Source organism: Macaca nemestrina, chromosome X (genome assembly GCF_043159975.1).
Source record: "Macaca nemestrina isolate mMacNem1 chromosome X, mMacNem.hap1, whole genome shotgun sequence".
NCBI lineage: Eukaryota > Metazoa > Chordata > Mammalia > Primates > Cercopithecidae > Macaca > Macaca nemestrina.
This window is the reverse complement of record NC_092145.1, coordinates 144,543,800-144,562,511: the sequence shown is the minus strand read 5'-3', so window position 1 is coordinate 144,562,511 and position 18,712 is coordinate 144,543,800. Positions and strand designations below refer to the sequence as shown.

General features: G+C 38.0%; 1 pseudogene; it reads right to left on the bottom strand.

Moving 5' to 3' along the window:
* Positions 1–4,490: 4,490 nt before the first annotated feature.
* On the bottom strand, positions 4,491–6,385 carry LOC105478277 (large ribosomal subunit protein eL6-like; annotated as a pseudogene).
* Between the last annotated feature and the right edge of the window lie 12,327 nt (positions 6,386–18,712).

The following is an 18,712-nucleotide window of genomic DNA, read 5'->3' as shown; positions in this document are numbered from 1 at the left end:
TTGCTCCACATCCTCACCAACTTTTTTTTTCCCGAAAGTCTTTAAAATTCTAGCTATTCCAGTGGCGTTTTATAGCATTTTAAAGTTTTCTGATTGTCCACATCAGTAAGAATGCTAGATTCAATTCTTATATTTTTTTTTGTTGGCCGGTAAGCAAAACTAGAAAAGGTACAAATTTTTCTTTAAAATTGCACTAAAAACACTAATCATAAAAAAGATTGATAAATTGAACTTAACTAAAATTAAGAACTCCTGTTCATCAAAAGATACTTTTCCGGTAGTAAAAAGGCAAGCCACAAATGGAGAAACATTTTTAGATCTACCAAAAAATGGCTCATATCCAGAATATATAAAGAACCCCTACAAACAAATATAAAAAAGACAAATAGCCAAATTTAGAAGCAGGCAATAGATTTGAACAGGCACTTTACAAATAGAATATCCATATGGTCCATTAGTTCATAAAAAGGTGTACAACTTATTTAAATCTCAGGAAAAGTCAAACTTAAATCACAATAAGATATTACTGTACATTGAATAGAAGGTCCAAAATTAATAAGATTGATAATACCAAGTGATGGCAAGGATGTGAAGCAATTGAACCTTTCATATGCATTATTAGTAGGAATGTAAATTGGTAAAGCCACTTTAAAACACTGATGGTAACTACTTAAGCTAAATAAGCATCTACTTAAGATAAACATGACCTAGCTATTAACTCCTAGGAAATAACCAAGAAAAATGAATGCATATGTGTTCCAAAGACATATACGAACTTGCCCATAGTAGCCTTATTCATAATAACTTAAACTGAAAACAACATTAATGCCTGTCGATAGGAGAAAGAGATATCAATTGTCATATATTCATATAATAGAAAAATACACAACAATAAAAGTGAACTACAAAAAACATACAGTGACATGGATAGCTCTCACAGACTTGATGAGTGAAAGAAGCCAGACCCAAAATGACATAGACTATATAATTTCCTTTGTACAAAATTCATGCACAAGCAAAGTTAATTAATATTGCTTAGCTGTCAGAATACTTTTTATCTCTAAAAAGAGGGTATTGGGCCGGGCACGGTGGATCACACCTGTAATTCCAGCACTTTGGGAGGCCAAGGTGGGTGGATCACCTGAGGTCAGGAGTTTGAGACCAGCCTGGCCAACATAGTGAAACCCCACCTCTACTAAAAATACAAAAAGAAAGTAGCCGGGCATGGTGGTGGACACCGGTAATCCCAGCTACTCAGGAGGCTGAGGCAGGAGAATTGCTTGAACCTGGGAGGCGGAGGTTGCAGTGAGCCGAGATCACACCACCATATTCCAACCTGGGCAACAAAGTGAGACTCCATCTCAAATAAATAAATAAATAAATAAATAAATAAAGGGGGTATTGACTGGAAAGGGACATGAAGCAGCCTTCCAGAGTACTGGAAATGTTCTATATTTTGATCTGAGTCATAAAAATTTATCAAGTTATATATGTATAATTAGTGCACTTTATTGAATACTTAAATATTTTTTTAAACTAGCAAAGATTAAAGTAGATATATTGAGAATTTAAAATCAGGCAATAAGGAATTAGTCACTTAAAATACGTAACCCTCAGAATGCTTAAGTGCTATAATTCTCCCCTCAAAATAGTAATTATTTATTTGCTTTCTAAATTGGGATGGAAAATATTCTGAATGGATGCTGTCTAGTTTGTAAACCATTGCCCAGAGACCTGGTTCTTAGGATCTTTTCAAGATGGCTTATTATCTCTGATATGTCATGACCTCATTTGGAAGGATTAGAAGCTCTTCAATGCCATTAACATTTTAATATTGGATTATAGCCTTCAAATTAACTCATATTTTTTCTGGTCACTTGGTTTCACCAATATAAATTTGGAGAAAATTACATTATAAACCATGCTTATGAGCTATAACCCTAATATTGAGATGCCAAGCCTGCAAGAAAATGGTAACATACTCAAGCATCCTGGACAGAAAATATGGTTTGCAGCACCATGGTATGATGTTCATCCAGGTTTACGTTCGTGTGTGTGTTTGTGTGTGTGTGTGTGTGTGTGTGTGTGTTTCTGTAGTCTGGCTTACTTTCCTTTTATAACCAATGTTTTGCAATTTAAAAAATATTTTTGTTCCTGTTGTCTTAGATCTAAATAGGAGCAAAAACAATATTTAAAACTTTACTCAATTTTTTTAGATATCATTTCCCACACTTTCCCTTATGTTACATTAATACCAATGCAAAAGAAACACACTGATTGGAGGGTGAAGCAGTAGGGGGAAGAAGCAAGAACAAAAATCTTATTGGAATAGCAAGAAGCCCTTTCGAGGGACTAAAATGACAACAAAGAGATTATGATTTATAAATTATAATAATACTCATATTTAGCAACTCAACCATAGTATCAACACGAAACTGTATAAGTTTCATTTTTCCATAGAGGAAAGACTAAGGGCAAAATAAACTACATGAATAATGAAATTTCAAAATACCTTTATAAGAATGTAAATTTTCCTTTTTTGTCACTATGACGGCCAATTCTGCTCATATTAGAGTGTTCACTCAAGTTTACCATGTAAATCCTTCCTTTGGAGTACATGTGACAGTAAGCAAAGCAGTTTCTGAACATACTTGATAAGTTCTTACTGTATTGGGTAATGTAAGGTCTAGTGATGAAATATTTATTTGGTAGGAACAATTCTTCCTCCATTTGATAAATATGTTCTTCTTTGACTTCTGAGAGTGAACCTATAGCACTTTTTTCCTGGGGATTCTTGACTGAGGAAGACAGTGCTGATATGACTGGCTGGGGTGCAAATTTAAAATGGCAAATTTTATTCCACAGGAATCACATCCATGTCCCAGGCTTTCCAGATGGGCTAGCCAGCCGTGCACAATAGGTCCCAATTTTGGTTACTCTGCTATGGACATGCTGAGTGAACCCTCACATATCTGGTGTAATGCATAAAAGTGAGGCTGCCGCAACTCAGCAGGAGAGAAAAATTGACTTGGTCAATCACTGATTTTAAACAGGTGGGTTAAATATTTATTTGCAAAAATGTCCAAAAGTGGGGTATTTACAGGGAACAAAAAACCTTGTATCACAGTACCTCAAAAGAAAAAAAATCCGTGTATCACAGAACATCCCTCAAAGCTACAAAAAGAATGTGACAACTAATCGAGGGAAGGTTCCTCCCTAGGCAGGCCTTCACCATTTATTGTGAAATGATTAAGTTTGATTTTAGAACATGTTTTGCTTTTAGCAAATTTTTAAATTGCTTTAATTCTTTGCCTTGATTGTTTTGGTGACAGATTCTCAAGACATACTTGAAAGAACATTCGTTGAGGACATTGTGGGACATTGGAGTATAGTGACATGTTACATATTATCCAAAACCAAGTGGTTTTTAAAGTTTTTAATAATATTTTTTATACTATACATTGTTCAGCTTACAAATGGAGAAATTTGTATTAATTATCTGAGATGCCCAAAGGGAACATTTTGTTAGATGAAGCTATGATCTGGATATGGTTTGTTTGTCCCCACTAAATCTCATGTTGAAATTTAGCCTCCAGTTTGATGGTATTGGGAGGTAGTGCCTAGTGGGAGGCGTTTGGATCACGAGGGTATTTTCCTCATGCATAGATTAATGCCCTCCCTTGGGACTGAGTGATTTCTCACTCCATCAGCTCCTGAGAGACCTGGTTGTTAAAAGAGCCTGGCACCTTTCCCCTCTCTCTCTCTCTTGCTTCCTCTCTCACCATGTGGTCTCTGCACATGCTGGCTCCTCTTTGCCTTTTGCCATGAAAGGAAGCTTCCTGAAGCCCTCAACAGATGGAAATGCTCAATCATGAACTTTCCAACCAGCAGAATTGTGAGCTAGTAAACCTTTTTTCTTCCTAAATTTCCTAGCCTCAGGTATTCCTTGATAGTAATACAAAATGAACTAAGGCAGATGGGAATGTTACACTAAAGTACAAAGCAGAAATACACTTCCATCCACAGTTTCATGGGTACACAGACTATCACTTTTATATTTTTTTGTACTTTAACTTAATTTCTGACTCCAAATACCCATTTCAACAGGCTAACGGATTACTAAGCCTCTGTACTTCCTGTGGTGCCCCACCTTCTCGTCAATGTTGTATCAAAATGTTGACTAGAGGCAGGGGTGAGGAGGGCTTAGAATGACCATCTGATTTTCAGTCATGGCCCATGAAGGCTTCTGCTGAGTCATCGCCTATCTCTAACAACATCTCCACTGGGACAAGGACATAGTTTGCTACTTTCAACTGTAAAATGAACCACTGAGCCAATCAGGTGTATATGGCTTAATTTCCAAACTGACTCTGGTATAGCATTACATGACAGATAGCAGACCTGAGGGAAATAAAAATATTTTACCCATATATATATGTAACTATATATATATATATAGTTATCGATTATTTAAGTTCTCCTTAAGAAATTTAGAACACCAACTTGTGAGGATAAATTCCATTCATCAGGGCAAATACAGATTGCAGGTAGCCCTGGAGCTGAGGAATAGCTTTGATTTTTGGTAAACTTTGTGAGTCCACAGCTTTCTGATTGATCTTGCACTGCTCTGTTATCTTGTATTTCTCTTTTTCTGTGTCAAAGATCTCACTTTTCCTGATGTCAGGTGAACCCCACCCCCGATATTCAATGTGGGTTCTTTTCTATTTCCCTAAGTGTTGGCTGGTCTGAGAAATAAAGGGAAAGAGTACAAAAGAGAGAAATTTTAAAGCTGGGTGTCCGGGGGAGACATCACAAGTCAGCAGGTTCCGTGATACTCCCTGAGCCATAAAACCAGCAAGTTTTTATTAGTGATTTTCAAAAGGGGAGGGAGTGTACGAATAGGGTGGGGGCCACAGAGATCACATGCTTCACAAGGTAACAAAATATCACAAAGCAAATGGAGGCAGGGCGAGATCACAGGACCACAGGATGGGGCGAAATTAAAATTGCTAATGAAGTTTCGGGCACGCATTGTCACTGATAACATCTTATCAGGAAACAGGGTTTGAGAGCAGACAACTCATCTGACCAAAATTTATTAGGCGGAAATTTCCTCTTCCTAATAAGCCTGGGAGCGCTACGGGAGACCAGGGCTTATTTCATCCCTTTGTCTTTGACAGTAAAAGACAGCCATCCCCAAAGCAGCCATTTTAGAGGCCTCCCCTCAGGGACGCCTTCTCTTTCTCAGGGATATTCCTTGCTGAGAAAAAGAATTCAGCGATATTTCACCATTTGCTTTTGAAAGAAGAGAAATATGGCTCTGTTTCACCCGGCTCACAGGCAGTCAGAGTTTAAAGTTATCTCCCTTGCTCCCTGAACATTGCTGTCATCCTGTTCTTTTTTCAAGATGCCCGGATTTCATATTGTTCAAGCACACATGCTCTACAAACAATCTGTGCAGTTAATGCAATCATCACAGGGTCCTGAGGTGACATATATCCTCCTCAGCTTACGAAGATGACGGGATTAAGAGATTAAAGACAGGCATAGGAAATCACAAGGGTATTGATTGGGTAAGTGATAAGTGTCCATGAAATCTTCACAATTTATGTTCAGAGATTGCAGTAAAGACAGGCGTAAGAAATTATAAAAGTATTAATTTGGGGAACTAATAAATGTCCATGAAATTGTCACAATTTATGTTCTTCTGCCATGGCTTCAGCTGGTCCCTCCGTTCAGGGTCCCTGACTTCCCACAACAATCAGGGCAAATACAGATCACAGGTAGCCCTGGAGCTGAGGAATAGCTTTGATTTTTGGTAAACTTTGTGAGTCCCCAGCTTTCTGATTGATCTTGCGCTGCTCTGTTATCTAACATTTCTCTTTTTCTGTGTCAAAGATCTCACTTTCCTGCTGTCTGGGCCTCCACAGCTGTAAATGTCAGCAAGATGTTTAGGAATTTTTACATTGCTGATATGAATTTTGGTTGAGGTGGCAATGACAAATTTCTGGTGTGTTCTTCATAGAGGAATTCGATTGAGGACCAGAGGTCTAGTCACAAGTAACAAACCACTACCCAGCTGCTTCAGGAAAACCACTGTCTTGCCTCTATGGCATCCAGTGAAGATGATTAGAACAGTCCAGCGGGGAATGCTGGCTCGTAGTTTTCTCCCATGCTGACTGAAGCCATGGCTCAACAGCTTTTGAGGCACATCTTCAGTAGGATAATATCTAGTCATTTTGAGAAGTTTAAGCACCCGGGTACCACCATTCTTGTCACTACCAACTGATTTTGTAACACTTGCAAGAACCTTCTCCTTTTTCTTTTCAACCTTGGATTTAGCAGCTGAGTACTTCCGCTTGTACATGGCCTTTCTGGAATACATAGCAGATCGGGAATATCTGCCAATTCTTCTGTCAAGGACAGGATTGCAGCTGCAATGGCACTTCCCCTTCTTGGCATTTTAGCCTTGAGGTAACTACCCTTTTCACCTTGCCACCAGCATCAGCCTTCTTGGCTTTGGGTTTCTTGTCTTTAGTATCTGGCTTCTCAACTTTTTCACCTCCATCTTGCAAGATGAGAAATAGCCAAAATATATTTTTGACATATTTTGAAATGACCTTGCAAATCTGTCTTTTATGGGAGAAATTTGCTTCTGTAGAGAATCTCCATTAATACAACCAGGTCTTTCCTGGATCTAGGAGAGATGAACTGAGAGTCTGATGCCTTTAAGGACTGGAAAGAAACATTTACCATCTATTCTCTCTAAGGGCTGCTACCTATGAGGCTTCATTTACTTAAAAAGGGTCTTGCCCCCCAAACTCCCTCATCTTAACTCAAGCATTCCTTTCTACTGACTTCAAGTCTTTAGACAATAGCTTAACTCTCAACCAGCTGTCAACTAAAGAATACATAAAACCTACCTATGACTTATAAGCCCGCACTTAGAGATGTCCTGCCTTTTGGGGCCAAATTGATATATACCTTCCATGTATTGATTTATATATTTGCCTGTAACTTCTGCCTCCCTAAAATGTACAAAACTAAACTGTAACATGACTGCTGTAGGTGCACTTTCTCAGGACCTCTTGAGACTGTGTTCCCTGGGCCATGATCACTCATATTGGCTCAGAATAAACCTGTTTAAAATATTTTGCAGAGTTTGTTTTCTCTGTTAACAATACAAATTTATTAACATACACGTGGACACAGGAGTCCAGCAAATATGAGGCAAAAAGGGCCAGATGGTTGAGGCTTAATTATTCTCTTCATAGGGGAGAGTGAAGTGGGGTGCTGTAGGCAATTTTAGAAAGGTAGTTCATGACTTTTAGGGAAAATAAATGGGCCTGGGATACAGACATTATCTTTTAAATTATTTCCTTAGGAAACTAAATGGGAAGCTATGGGAAGGTGATGGGTGGAACTGTACTGTGAACAAAGACTGTCTTCTTATGTAGATAAAGTCTCCCAGGTAATCTCTCAAAACTGCCCTCAGAAGCACAGATGAAAAGTCTATCCAGGTGTGGTGATGACTTTTAGTCTCTTCTCTTCTCCAATGATTAATCATTCCTGGTTATTTGACAAGATTCCCAAGGAAGGGTTCCTAAGACATTTGCATTTCTTTTAAAAAATAAATATCCTTAGTCAGATAAGGAAATACCAGAGTTTCTCCCTGCACTTGGGAGAGGGAGGAGAGCCTTCCAATTTCTTTTAATTCTAAGTGCTCAGCATGTCTGTTGCGGGAAGTCAGGGACCTCGAACGGAGGGACCGGCTGAAGCCACAGCAGAAGAACACAAATTATGAAGATTTCATGGACATTTATTAGTTCCCCAAATTAACACTTTTATAATTTCTTATGCCTGTATTTACTGCAATCTCTGAACATAAATTGTGAAGATTTCATGGATGCTTATCACTTTCCCAATCAATACCCTTGTGATTTCCTATGCCTGTCTTTACTTTCATCTCTTAATTCTGTCATCTTCTTCGTAAGCTGAGGAGGATGAATGTCGCCTCAGGACCCTGTGATGATTGTGTCAACTGCACAGATTGTTTGTAGAACATGTGTGTTTGAACAATATGAAATCTGGGCATCTTGAAAAAACAGGATAACAGCAATGTTCAGGGAACACCAGAGATAAGACTTCTGGCCGCCGGTGAGCCGGACAGAACAGAGCCATATTTCTCCTCTTTCAAAAGCAAATAGGAGAAATATCGCTGAATTCTTTTTCTCAGCAAGGAACATCCCTGAGAAAGAGAATGCACCCTGAGGGTAGGCCTATAAATGGCCCCCTTAGAAGTGTGCAGTCTTTTATGGTTGAAGCCGAAAGGATGAAATAAGCCCCGGTCTCCTGTAGCGCTCCCAGGCTTATTAGGACAAGGAAAATACCCACCTAATAAATTTTGGTCAGATAGGTTGTCTATTCTCAAACCCTGTTTCCTCATAAGATGTTATCAATGACAATGCGTGCCTGAAACTTCATTAGCAATTTTAATTTCACCCCATCTGGTGGTCCTGTGATCTCACCCAGCCTCCACTTGCTTTGTGATATTTTACTACCCTGTGAAGTATGTGATCTCTGTGACCCACATCCTATTCATGCACTCCCTCCCCTTTTGAAAATCGCTAATAAAAACTTGCTGGTTTTATGGCTCGGGGAACATCATGGATCCTGCCGACATGTGATGTCTCCCTGGACACCCAGCTTTAAATTTCTCTCTCTTGTCCTCTTTCCCTTTATTTCTCAAACCAGCCAAGACACCTGGGAAATAGAAAAGAACCCACTTAACCATCAGGAGAGGGTTCTCCTAGTAATGCCAAACTACCATACTTTTGGGGTATTATTCTTTGTGCCCCAACAGTAGTAAGAGGATATATTTGAATGTGGTTGAAGAATGGTAGTAGAACTTTGGACATTTGATCAATAGATACCCATGACTACCACAGTGGGAGATCTTGCTGTGAAATGTAAATCCCACATATTTGAGGACTACAAGTAGAACTTTTGGCAAGAAATGATTATTTCTAATTTCTCTTGATATATCTTAGCTCCATAACAGGTTCTAACTTACAATAGAGAAGAGAGGGGATACTCAATAATACTTTGTTAGTTGACTAATTAAGGTATAAAGGTCTTTAAATCTTATATTAAAACATGGACTCCAGTCATGGCTCTGCCACTAACTAGCTACATGATGTTGGGCAAGCCACTTAGTTTTACTTGGCCTCAGTTTTCTCAACTGTAAAATAAAGAGACTGGATTTAAAAATACTCAACCCTCTTTGGGCTCCCAAAGCATGTAATTGATTACAGCCCAACTAAGGAATCAAGTTGCAAAAGATTTTCTGGAAGAAATGAATCCTCAGGAGATGTTAAAAAGAAAATAAATATCAACAAGCAAGGATAACAAAAGAATCATTGAATCTTCATTTAATTACAAGGGTAGCACATCAATGAAATTACATTGTAAGCTAGAAATTTCTGTTTTCAACAAAAGTAGGGAAATATAAAGCCAGATTGATTCCTAATTGGAGAGAAGACCTGTGTGTGTGTGTGTGTGTGTGTGTGTGTGTGTGTGTGTGTATCTAAAGGCACTCTCCATTCTCACTTCGGAACAAAGTAAGTATGTCCTCAATGACCTGGATTTTCTACTGTGACCTCTCCTCTAAACTGGGAAGTCAACAGGGACTTAGCAAAAGTTTTAATTTAGCTGAAATCATTCAGAACATTTGAAATCAATTGAAACCTTCTCCCTGGATGTAATTCAGATAATTCTCTGCCCACCATACTTCAGAGTAAGGTAAAGGTGAGGAGAGGTCAAAAAGTCATAGTTTCCAAATTCATCAATAGAACAAATCACTCAAGACATTTGAATTAATTTTTCTTGTTGTTTAGATTCCTGTCTTTATTATAGAGTCTAGAACACAGATCATAGACTTATACTCAACCCTAGATTTTTATCTTGTTGTACACTATTTTTTTTTAATCAATAATAAAGAAGAAAAAGGCTATAAATGGAATTGGAAGAATTTTGAGCTCATCAGAAGTGGTCCTGGGATTTGTTCCTTCATGTGTAAGATATTCAAAACACTAGAGGATGGGTGTACAATAACTTACAGTGAGCCTGTATTGACCTTCCATATCTCCCAAAAAGCCTGACATGAAAAGATGACATAGAACATTAAGATTGTCTTTCTAAGTAATTTACCCTGGGAGATATGGAATACATTAGTTATTGAAAGGATGCATATCGGAAATGTCAGATTATAGGATTCAGGTCATGATGGACCATGGCAAATTAAAATAGCAAGAAAGTAGAAACTGAGTAAGTAAAAGACATGTGTTAAGGAGAAGTCAGACAGAAGGCAGAGGAGAATGGAGTAGATTTCCAGAGCAATGCAAAAATGCCATGAGAAAGGCCTCCTCAGATATAATGAAAGAAGTGAATTAATAGAATCACCTTTTACCTGCCATTTCAGTTCAAACCACCTGGATCCTAACTATAGATGAGCACTTTCCTTGTGGTAACTTGAGAAAGACCTTATTCTTTGAGGCCAAAATGCTTAGCTAACATAATGAAAAATGTTTAATACCCTATGGCATTTATGTCCAACAATTCAATCCCAGAGATAGGACAAACTTATTAACATCTTGTGAACACCAATGGCAATTCAGTCCAACTCCCCATTTTGCAAATGGGAGAACTGAGGGCAAAACAGTAAAATAATATAACCAGTATCATGCTGGTAATCACTGTCACTTGACTGAAATATAAGTCTTCTTTGGTGGCTGTTTCTAAAATGGCTCCTAGTGATCTCTTCTTCCTACTATTCACACCTTCATGTAATCCCCCCTCCTTAAGTGTGGGCTGGACCTAGTGACTTGCTCCTAATGAGTAGAACATGGCAAAAGTGATACAATGTCACTTCAGTGACTAGGTTGCCAAAGACTGTGACTTCCATCTTGCTTGCACTCTCTCTTTGGTTCTTCTTGCTTGCTCACTTTGATGAAGCCAGTTGCCATGTTGTGAGCTGCCCTATGGAAAAGCTCATGTGGCAAGAAACTGAGGGCTGCCTCTGGTCAACAGCCAGAGAGAAACTGAAGCCCTCAGTCCAACAGCCCATGAAGAACTGAATCCTGTCAACAACCATGTGAGTGAAATTATAAGCCATCAAGCCTTGAGATGACTACAGTCCCCGTCAGTACCTTGTTTGTGACCCACTGAGAAACCCTTAGTCAGAAGACTCAACTAAGCCTTGCCCGTGTTCCTGATCCATAGACTGTGAGATAATTAATATTTCTGTATAAAGCTGCTAAGATTTTGGGATAATTTGCTAGGCAGCAAAAGACAAATAATACACACCCAATGCCTAGACCAGTGCTTTTTGCTCAACAGCGGATTCCTGCAGATTCAGTAGTATCCATGTTCACCTCTATTTAGATGGAAACTGTGCCTGTGATTAACCTTTGATCCCAATACCAGGTGTTTTCACTGCTGACCTTGGCAAGGAAACAATATTAAAATGACATTGGAGCAAGTAAAGCTTGGGTGTGAGATTAAAACAAATAGAAACAAACAGTTGCTATCTCTAAAGTGAACGCCAGTTTCTGTGATCTGGAAGCACAGACACGAATTATCTACAGCTGCCCCTTAAACATTTCATCAGTAAATGCACAGCAACAATCTTGTTCCTGGTGATGTTCACAGTGAAAACAAACACTCTTGATTGATTTTTTTCCCTCCAATAGAATGAGTTACCCATGTTCTTTGTCAGTGTGGGCAAACATGCGTGCATATGTATATGAGGAAAGTGCATATCTTTCTCATTTGTTCACCATAAAGAGTTATGGAAATCTAAGATTTGCATTCAGTTTTTAAAGACTTTGATAGCTAGTCACAGAGTATAAATTAAGATAATGAAAATTTCTCATGGAGAATAATTTTATCATTTTTATTCATCCATTTACTCATTAATTTATTCACTTACTTATTCAGCAAATACTTACGATGAATCTACTATGTATCAGGTAATGTTCAAAGTCCAGGAGACCAAACAATGAATAAGATAAATTCCCTGACATCAGGGATCTTGTGGTCTAGAGGGGAAAGTAGACAAGAAACAGACTCTTTCTGCTACAAACCTGTAACACATGACCAAAGTAACCATTGAGTCTTTAGATTTCTGTAACTTTCCTAAATTTAAACAATCTTACTGAAATTTTACAGACCGTTAGTTTTTATCTTTCTAGATGAAATTCTGGATCATACCACATAAGTCATTTTTGTAACCATGTAGCCATTCTATCAAAACTAACCTGAGGGGCCCATGTTTGTGGCAGCACTGTTCACAATAGCTAAGATTTGGAAGCAACCTTGCGTCCATCAGCAGATGAACACATAAAGAAAATGTGGTACATATACACAATGGAATACTATTCAGCCATAAAAAAAGAATGAGATCCTGTTAATTGCAACAACATGGATGGAACAGGACATCATCATGTTAAGTGAAATAAGTCAGGCACAGAAAGACAAACATCACATATTATTACTTGTTTGTGAGATCTAAAAATCAAAACAATTGAACCCATGGAGATAGAGAGTAGAAGGCTGGCTACCAGAAGCTGGGCAGGGTAATGCGGGACTGGTGGCAGGAGGTGGGGTCAGTTAATGAGTAAAAAAAATAGAAAGAATGAATAAGACCTAATATTTGATAGCAAAACAGGGTAACTATAGTCAATAGTAACTTAATTGTACATTAAAAATAACTAAAAGAGTGTAACTGGGTTGTTTGTAATACAAAGGATAAATGCTTGAGAAAGATGGATACCCCATTCTTCATGATGTGATTATGTCACATTGTATGCTTGTATCAAAACATCTCATGTGCCCCATAAATACATACACTTACTACATACCCACAAAATTTAAAAATTAAAAAAAAAAAAAACTGGCCGGGCGCGGTGGCTCACGCCTGTAATCCCAGCTCTCAGGGAGGCAGAGGCGGGAGGATAGCTTGAGCCCAGAAGTTCGAGACCTGCCTGGGTAATATAGCGAGACCCCGTTCTCCACAAAAAGGAAAAAAAAAAAAAAAAAAAAACTAGACTGAAGGGTATGTGGTGCCACCCACTTGAATCTTAATCAGTCTTCTTGCTCCATTTCTGGATATTCTTAACAGAGGGCTGATCTCTAGGCTCCCTACCCTCAGACACTAGATCAAAGAGACCTTTCTTGGGCCCCAAGTGACTGTGCCATCTACTCACATGTTGGCTCTGCTTTAGTAAAGAACAAATTTGTTTCATCTGACTCTGCTTATTCCAAAAGATCTTTTGAAGTCATGAGTTCTGGCACAAGTTCAACCAAGGCCTATTCAGATCAAGATCAACACTTTTCTACATCTGCCATGCTCTTAGCATCTGCTCCAGTGAGGAGGAACAAAGCAGAAAAGTCCATGTGAGAGCAATTATAAGATGTAGGTTTCCACCTTATACTGAAGTACTGGTCCACACATAAGTAATTATAAAGTTCCTTTTAGTTCCAGAGAAACGTCATAAAAAGTAGCATTTAAATAGATGCAGTGAAAAACAAAAGTACTAGTGAGCAAGGCCATTCAAGTCAGCTCCTGGAAGGTTTAAACTTCTCATCAGCAACAGAATTATGTATTTGTGTCATAGAATTGCTCTTGGGTTTCTCTGTGTCTTTCCTTTAACATAATTGGTTTCCACAATGTGTAAACTTGCTATTGAATGTTAATATTCAACACTCCACAGGACACTGCTATTTTATTGTGGACCCTCAGTTTCTCTGGGTAGACTAAGTTCAGGTACCTTCTGGAGAGCCAAATTCTAGGTCATTAAGGACATCTGGGGTCTCATTGTTCTCAGCTTGATAAGGGTCATTGATGGGACTGATATCAATGCACAAAGAAGGTAGAGAAGGGACCAAATCCTCTCTGATTTCTGAGGCCAAACCCTGGTCCCAGCATCAGGTGAGAGCTGGTATGAAATGGTTTCTGAAAACAAAACAATCCATCACAAATACAAAATTCTTTGATCTACTTTGTTCTATCCCAAAATTTCATCAAAATTTTGCATGCTGCTCAATAACACCCATACCAGAAACTGCCCAAATCTTAAGTCTACAACACAATAAACAGTCAAAAACTGGAAGAAACCACACGATCAGCTCCCAGAACATTACCAGCAGGCCCAAAAGCCCTGTTGTGTCCTCTTCCAGTCACTGTCTACTACTCCATCTCCACCCCAAGGGTGATCATTATCTTGACTTCTAAGAGCATGGATTTGTTTTGCCTATTTTTGAACCAAATGGAATCATACTCAACAAACTCTTGTATCTGGCTTCTGCCATTCTACATCATGTCTGTGAGTTTCATCCGTGTTATAGTATGTAACAGTAATAATAGTATCCTGTTGGATAAACATGTACCAATTTATTCTTTCCTCTGTTAATGAACATTTGAATTTCATTCAGTTTGTGCTTCTTACTAATATTGCAACTATGAACCATTCTTCTGTGCCTTTTGCTGAGCCAATTTCTGTTGGAAATATATCAAGGATTGAAATTTCATAAGACAGGCAAATAATCAGGTTTTTAAATACTGCCAAACCATTTTCCAAAGTGGTTTTGTCAATTTGCATTCCCACCAGCAGCGTATGAGAGTTCCAGTTGCACTAAATCCTTGGCAACATTTGTTATGTTCTGTCTTTTAAAATTTTTAGCCAATGTGATGTGCATATAGTAGTCTATGATTTTAATATGAAAGTAATGACTCTCCCCCAATCTTTGAATGACATTGAACCCTCCAGCAGCACGCCACTTTTAAACTCTTCATTTCTGTATTTCCTGACATGACACCCTATATGTCTCTTTCTCCCTGTGTGAGACTAAAGCATGTTGAGTGGCGAGCATAAGTTTTGGGGTCCAGCAGAGTTCTCAAACTCTGTCATTCATGCTGTAACACCAAGGTCAACTTACTTCCACTGTTTTAGCCTGAATTCCTGTCATCTAAAAGTATAACAAAAATACATTGTTTGCAAGATTGTTAAAAGAGTTCAAGTGAGATAATGTAGATAAAACACCTGGTCTATAATAGTTGCACAATCAATGTCTTTCTTTTTTTCCATTTGAAGAGAATGAGAAACTCGCTGAACTTCAGATAAATCCCCAATTGTTCTCTGGAGCACCTTGATTCTAAGGAAATAGTATAATTTTTTGTTTCCAACATACCTTCTTCAGGAATGAGCTCCTGGCTTCTGCCTCTCCATTTTGGCACTTGTTATCTCAAAACACTCTGATACAATTGGCCCTTGAACAACATGGGAGTTAGGGATCTCAACCCTGATGCAGCTGAAGATCCACGAACAACTTTTGACTCCCAAAACTTAACTGCTAACGAACAATGTGCAATTGCAAAATCCTGGAATCAACCCAAATGCCCATCAATCAATGAGTGGATAAAGAAACTGTGGTATATTTATATGATGGAATGCTACTCAGCCATAAAAAGGAATGAAATAATGGTATTTGCAGCAACCCAGATGAGATTGGAGACTATTATTCTAAGTGAAGTAACTCAGGAATGGAAAACCAAACATCGTATGTTCTTACTGATATGTGGGAGCTAAGCTATGGGAATGCAAAGGCATAAGACTGATACAATGAACTTTGGAGACTTGAGGGGAAGACTGGGAAGGGGGCAAGAGATAAAAGACTAAAAATATGGTACAGTGTATACTGCTCTGGTGGTGGGTGCACTAAAATCTCACAAATCACCACTAAATAACTTACTCATGTAACCAAATACTACCTGTATGCCAACAACTTATGGAAAAAATTTAAAAAGTTAAAAAAAAAAAAACCTTAACTGCTAATAGCCTACTACTGCCTGGAAGCCTTACTGATAATATAAACAGTATTAACATGTATTTTATATGTTATACATATTATACACTGTATTCTTACAATAAAGTAAGCTAAAGGAAAGAAAATGTTAAGAAAATTGTAAGAAAGAGAAAATATGCGTTATTTACTATTCATTAAGTAGAAGTGGAGCATCATAAAGGTCTTTGTCCTCATGTTAATATGTCTTCATGTTAAGTAGGCTGAGGAGGAGGAGAAAAAGGAGTGGTTGGTCTTGCTGTCTCAGGAGTGGCAGAGGTGGAAGAGGTGGAGAAGGTGAAAGGGGAGGCAGGAGAGGCAGTGCACACTGGTAATTTTTATTGAAAAAAATCTTCTTATAAGTGGATTCATGAAGTTCAAACCTGTGTTGTTCAAGGATCAATTGTATTTGAACATCGCAGTACCATGATGCTTCACAGTGCATTTGTGCATGGTCCAAAGTGGAGGCAAAACTGGAAAGTGCCAGCAAACTGCGCCTTATAGCCTCTGATGGCCTTATAGCCTCTGTCTGGCTTCTTATCCTCTAAGACTTTGCCCTCCAAACTTTATCTGATTTACTGCTGCTTGACAACAACCAAACTAAAAGGTTAACTCCATAACTGTACTTGGCCTCCTGAGTCATCACAGGTATTTAAAAAAATCATCATAGGTAATTATCCATCCTCTAAATAGAAAATCAAGATAATTCATGTTTATGCCTCTGATCATCTTTCAGCAGACATTCAGATACCAGGTAAAAGTGGTCAATTTTGAGTTGTAAGTGTCAAAGTAACTTGACAATCTACTTAAGGGCTGGCTTTCTTCTCTGATAGATATTGCTATTCTCTGCTACTGAGAATTCGCCCTGGGTAGATTTTGTAATCATTATCGTTTCTTTTCTTCTTTTTTCTTCAGCAATTCTTTTATTCACTGAGTACATTCTATGTAATAGACATTGTGGGAAGAATTTGACAGTTAGAAGATCTGGATTTTTCCAGGCTTTGCCACTAATTAACACTGAATCTAAGATGTCATCAATTATAAGATGTACCATTATTTATGTAACACTAAAAAAGAAAAAGTACTTAAATTATAATACTTCCTAATTACTTATAAATTTTATTGTATAGTTTTTAAAAGAAATTTTTAGACTTATTTAAGCACATATTTTAATCATATTTCACTATTATGCATATATCTAAAAGGGAAATATGAATGGAATAAACTGATTTAATTCCTAAGGATTTTTCAAATTTATTGTCTAACTCTTTTGAATCATTATTCATTACAGAATTTCCATGCCCATGTTTTAGTTTTACATCTGTGCCATACCATAGAGTACATATGATCTTGTCCTCTATGTTTTCGAGAGCTCTGGGAATACAGCATTTCTTAAGATGGTGCTCCACTATTGTTCCTGCAATTTCCTTGCAAGCTGCTGACACTCATTCTGCAAGTGCTGATATTGGCACATTCTTGCCTGATGAAGTGTAGGTAAAGCTTTTGGATGAACATGAATGGCAAAATTCAGCAGAGTTTCATCTACCTGTGGATATCTTCCTTTCCTAGATACCATAAAGCACTTGGTTGTTGCATTGAAAGAAAATGTAAAATTGTCATCATTCCTTCAATGACAGATACTTGTTTCACTCATACCAAATTTACACCCTGCTGCTCTGTTTCTCTGCTTCTCTGCATTCACATTATCTTAATGTTTTAATACCAAATCGTGGAATAATCCATTAAAGATACTTCAAATGCTAGTTAAATTTAAACTTAAATACCAGTTGTATTTATTACTACATTGCTCTGTGAACAAATAACAGTACATATACGTCTATTGAAATGGTAATATGAACACTGTGAATGATCAAGCTGGTGCCCATCCATGCGATAACTACGTGACAGTGCCCACCTGGCGGCCAATGATTGTAAGACACCACCAGCCATTAGAAACATCTTGATTTCAGAATGTTAATATAGGGAAGTGGGAATATATCTTGGAATTGAAGAAATATGTAGATTTTAAATAAAGTCAAGAATGTGTTTAGATTTGTTCACTTAAGCATCAGTTCCAATGTTTCCCCTTTTCTCTATGTGGGATCATTAGTAGTTGCAAAGTGAGCTTGAGAAGGAAATCCAGGGATTCTACCCACACTTTTGCATAATTTAAATAAAAATATTCAGTGTGATTGTGTTTCTTTCTGCTGATGTTAAGAACTCAGCCTATGTAAAGCAGCAAGGTTTTAAGTCTAGCTCAGTCCCAGGCATGGTTTAGGGAGCTTGATTTGAAGACAGACATCTCATTTCAGGACTCTTTTTTTCCTTCCTCTACTACAAAAGCACATCAAGGAAGCCTTTCTCTCAGAGAAAATCTGAATATTCACTAATAACATCTGAAACGACTCAAAATGATTCTCTTTCTAGGGTTATGTGCAATTTAATAGGGAACTCTGAAAGATCGAAAGAAGCCTTCAGAACCCAGAAGAGTTAGTTTTCCAAAGAGGATATGTGTGGGGTGATATTTTGGTTGAGAGAGATTTCCTAGTGCACCTCCTTTTTCTGCCTACTCATGAAGATGGCTCAGCTTCCTAACAGACACGTGGGTGTAAGCCACAGATTTCCTCAGTGAGTTGTCTCACCAGGGCCAGTCCCTGGGACTGGAGATTTGCTGAAAAGCTTCTTATTTTGAGATTAAAAAGAATGAAAGATGTTTTTTGGAAGGCCAAGAATATCATGATCATGCCAGATATCCAAATTTCCCTAGCATTACTTTCTTATCTTTCAAATAATATGTTTAGATAGAGTGATC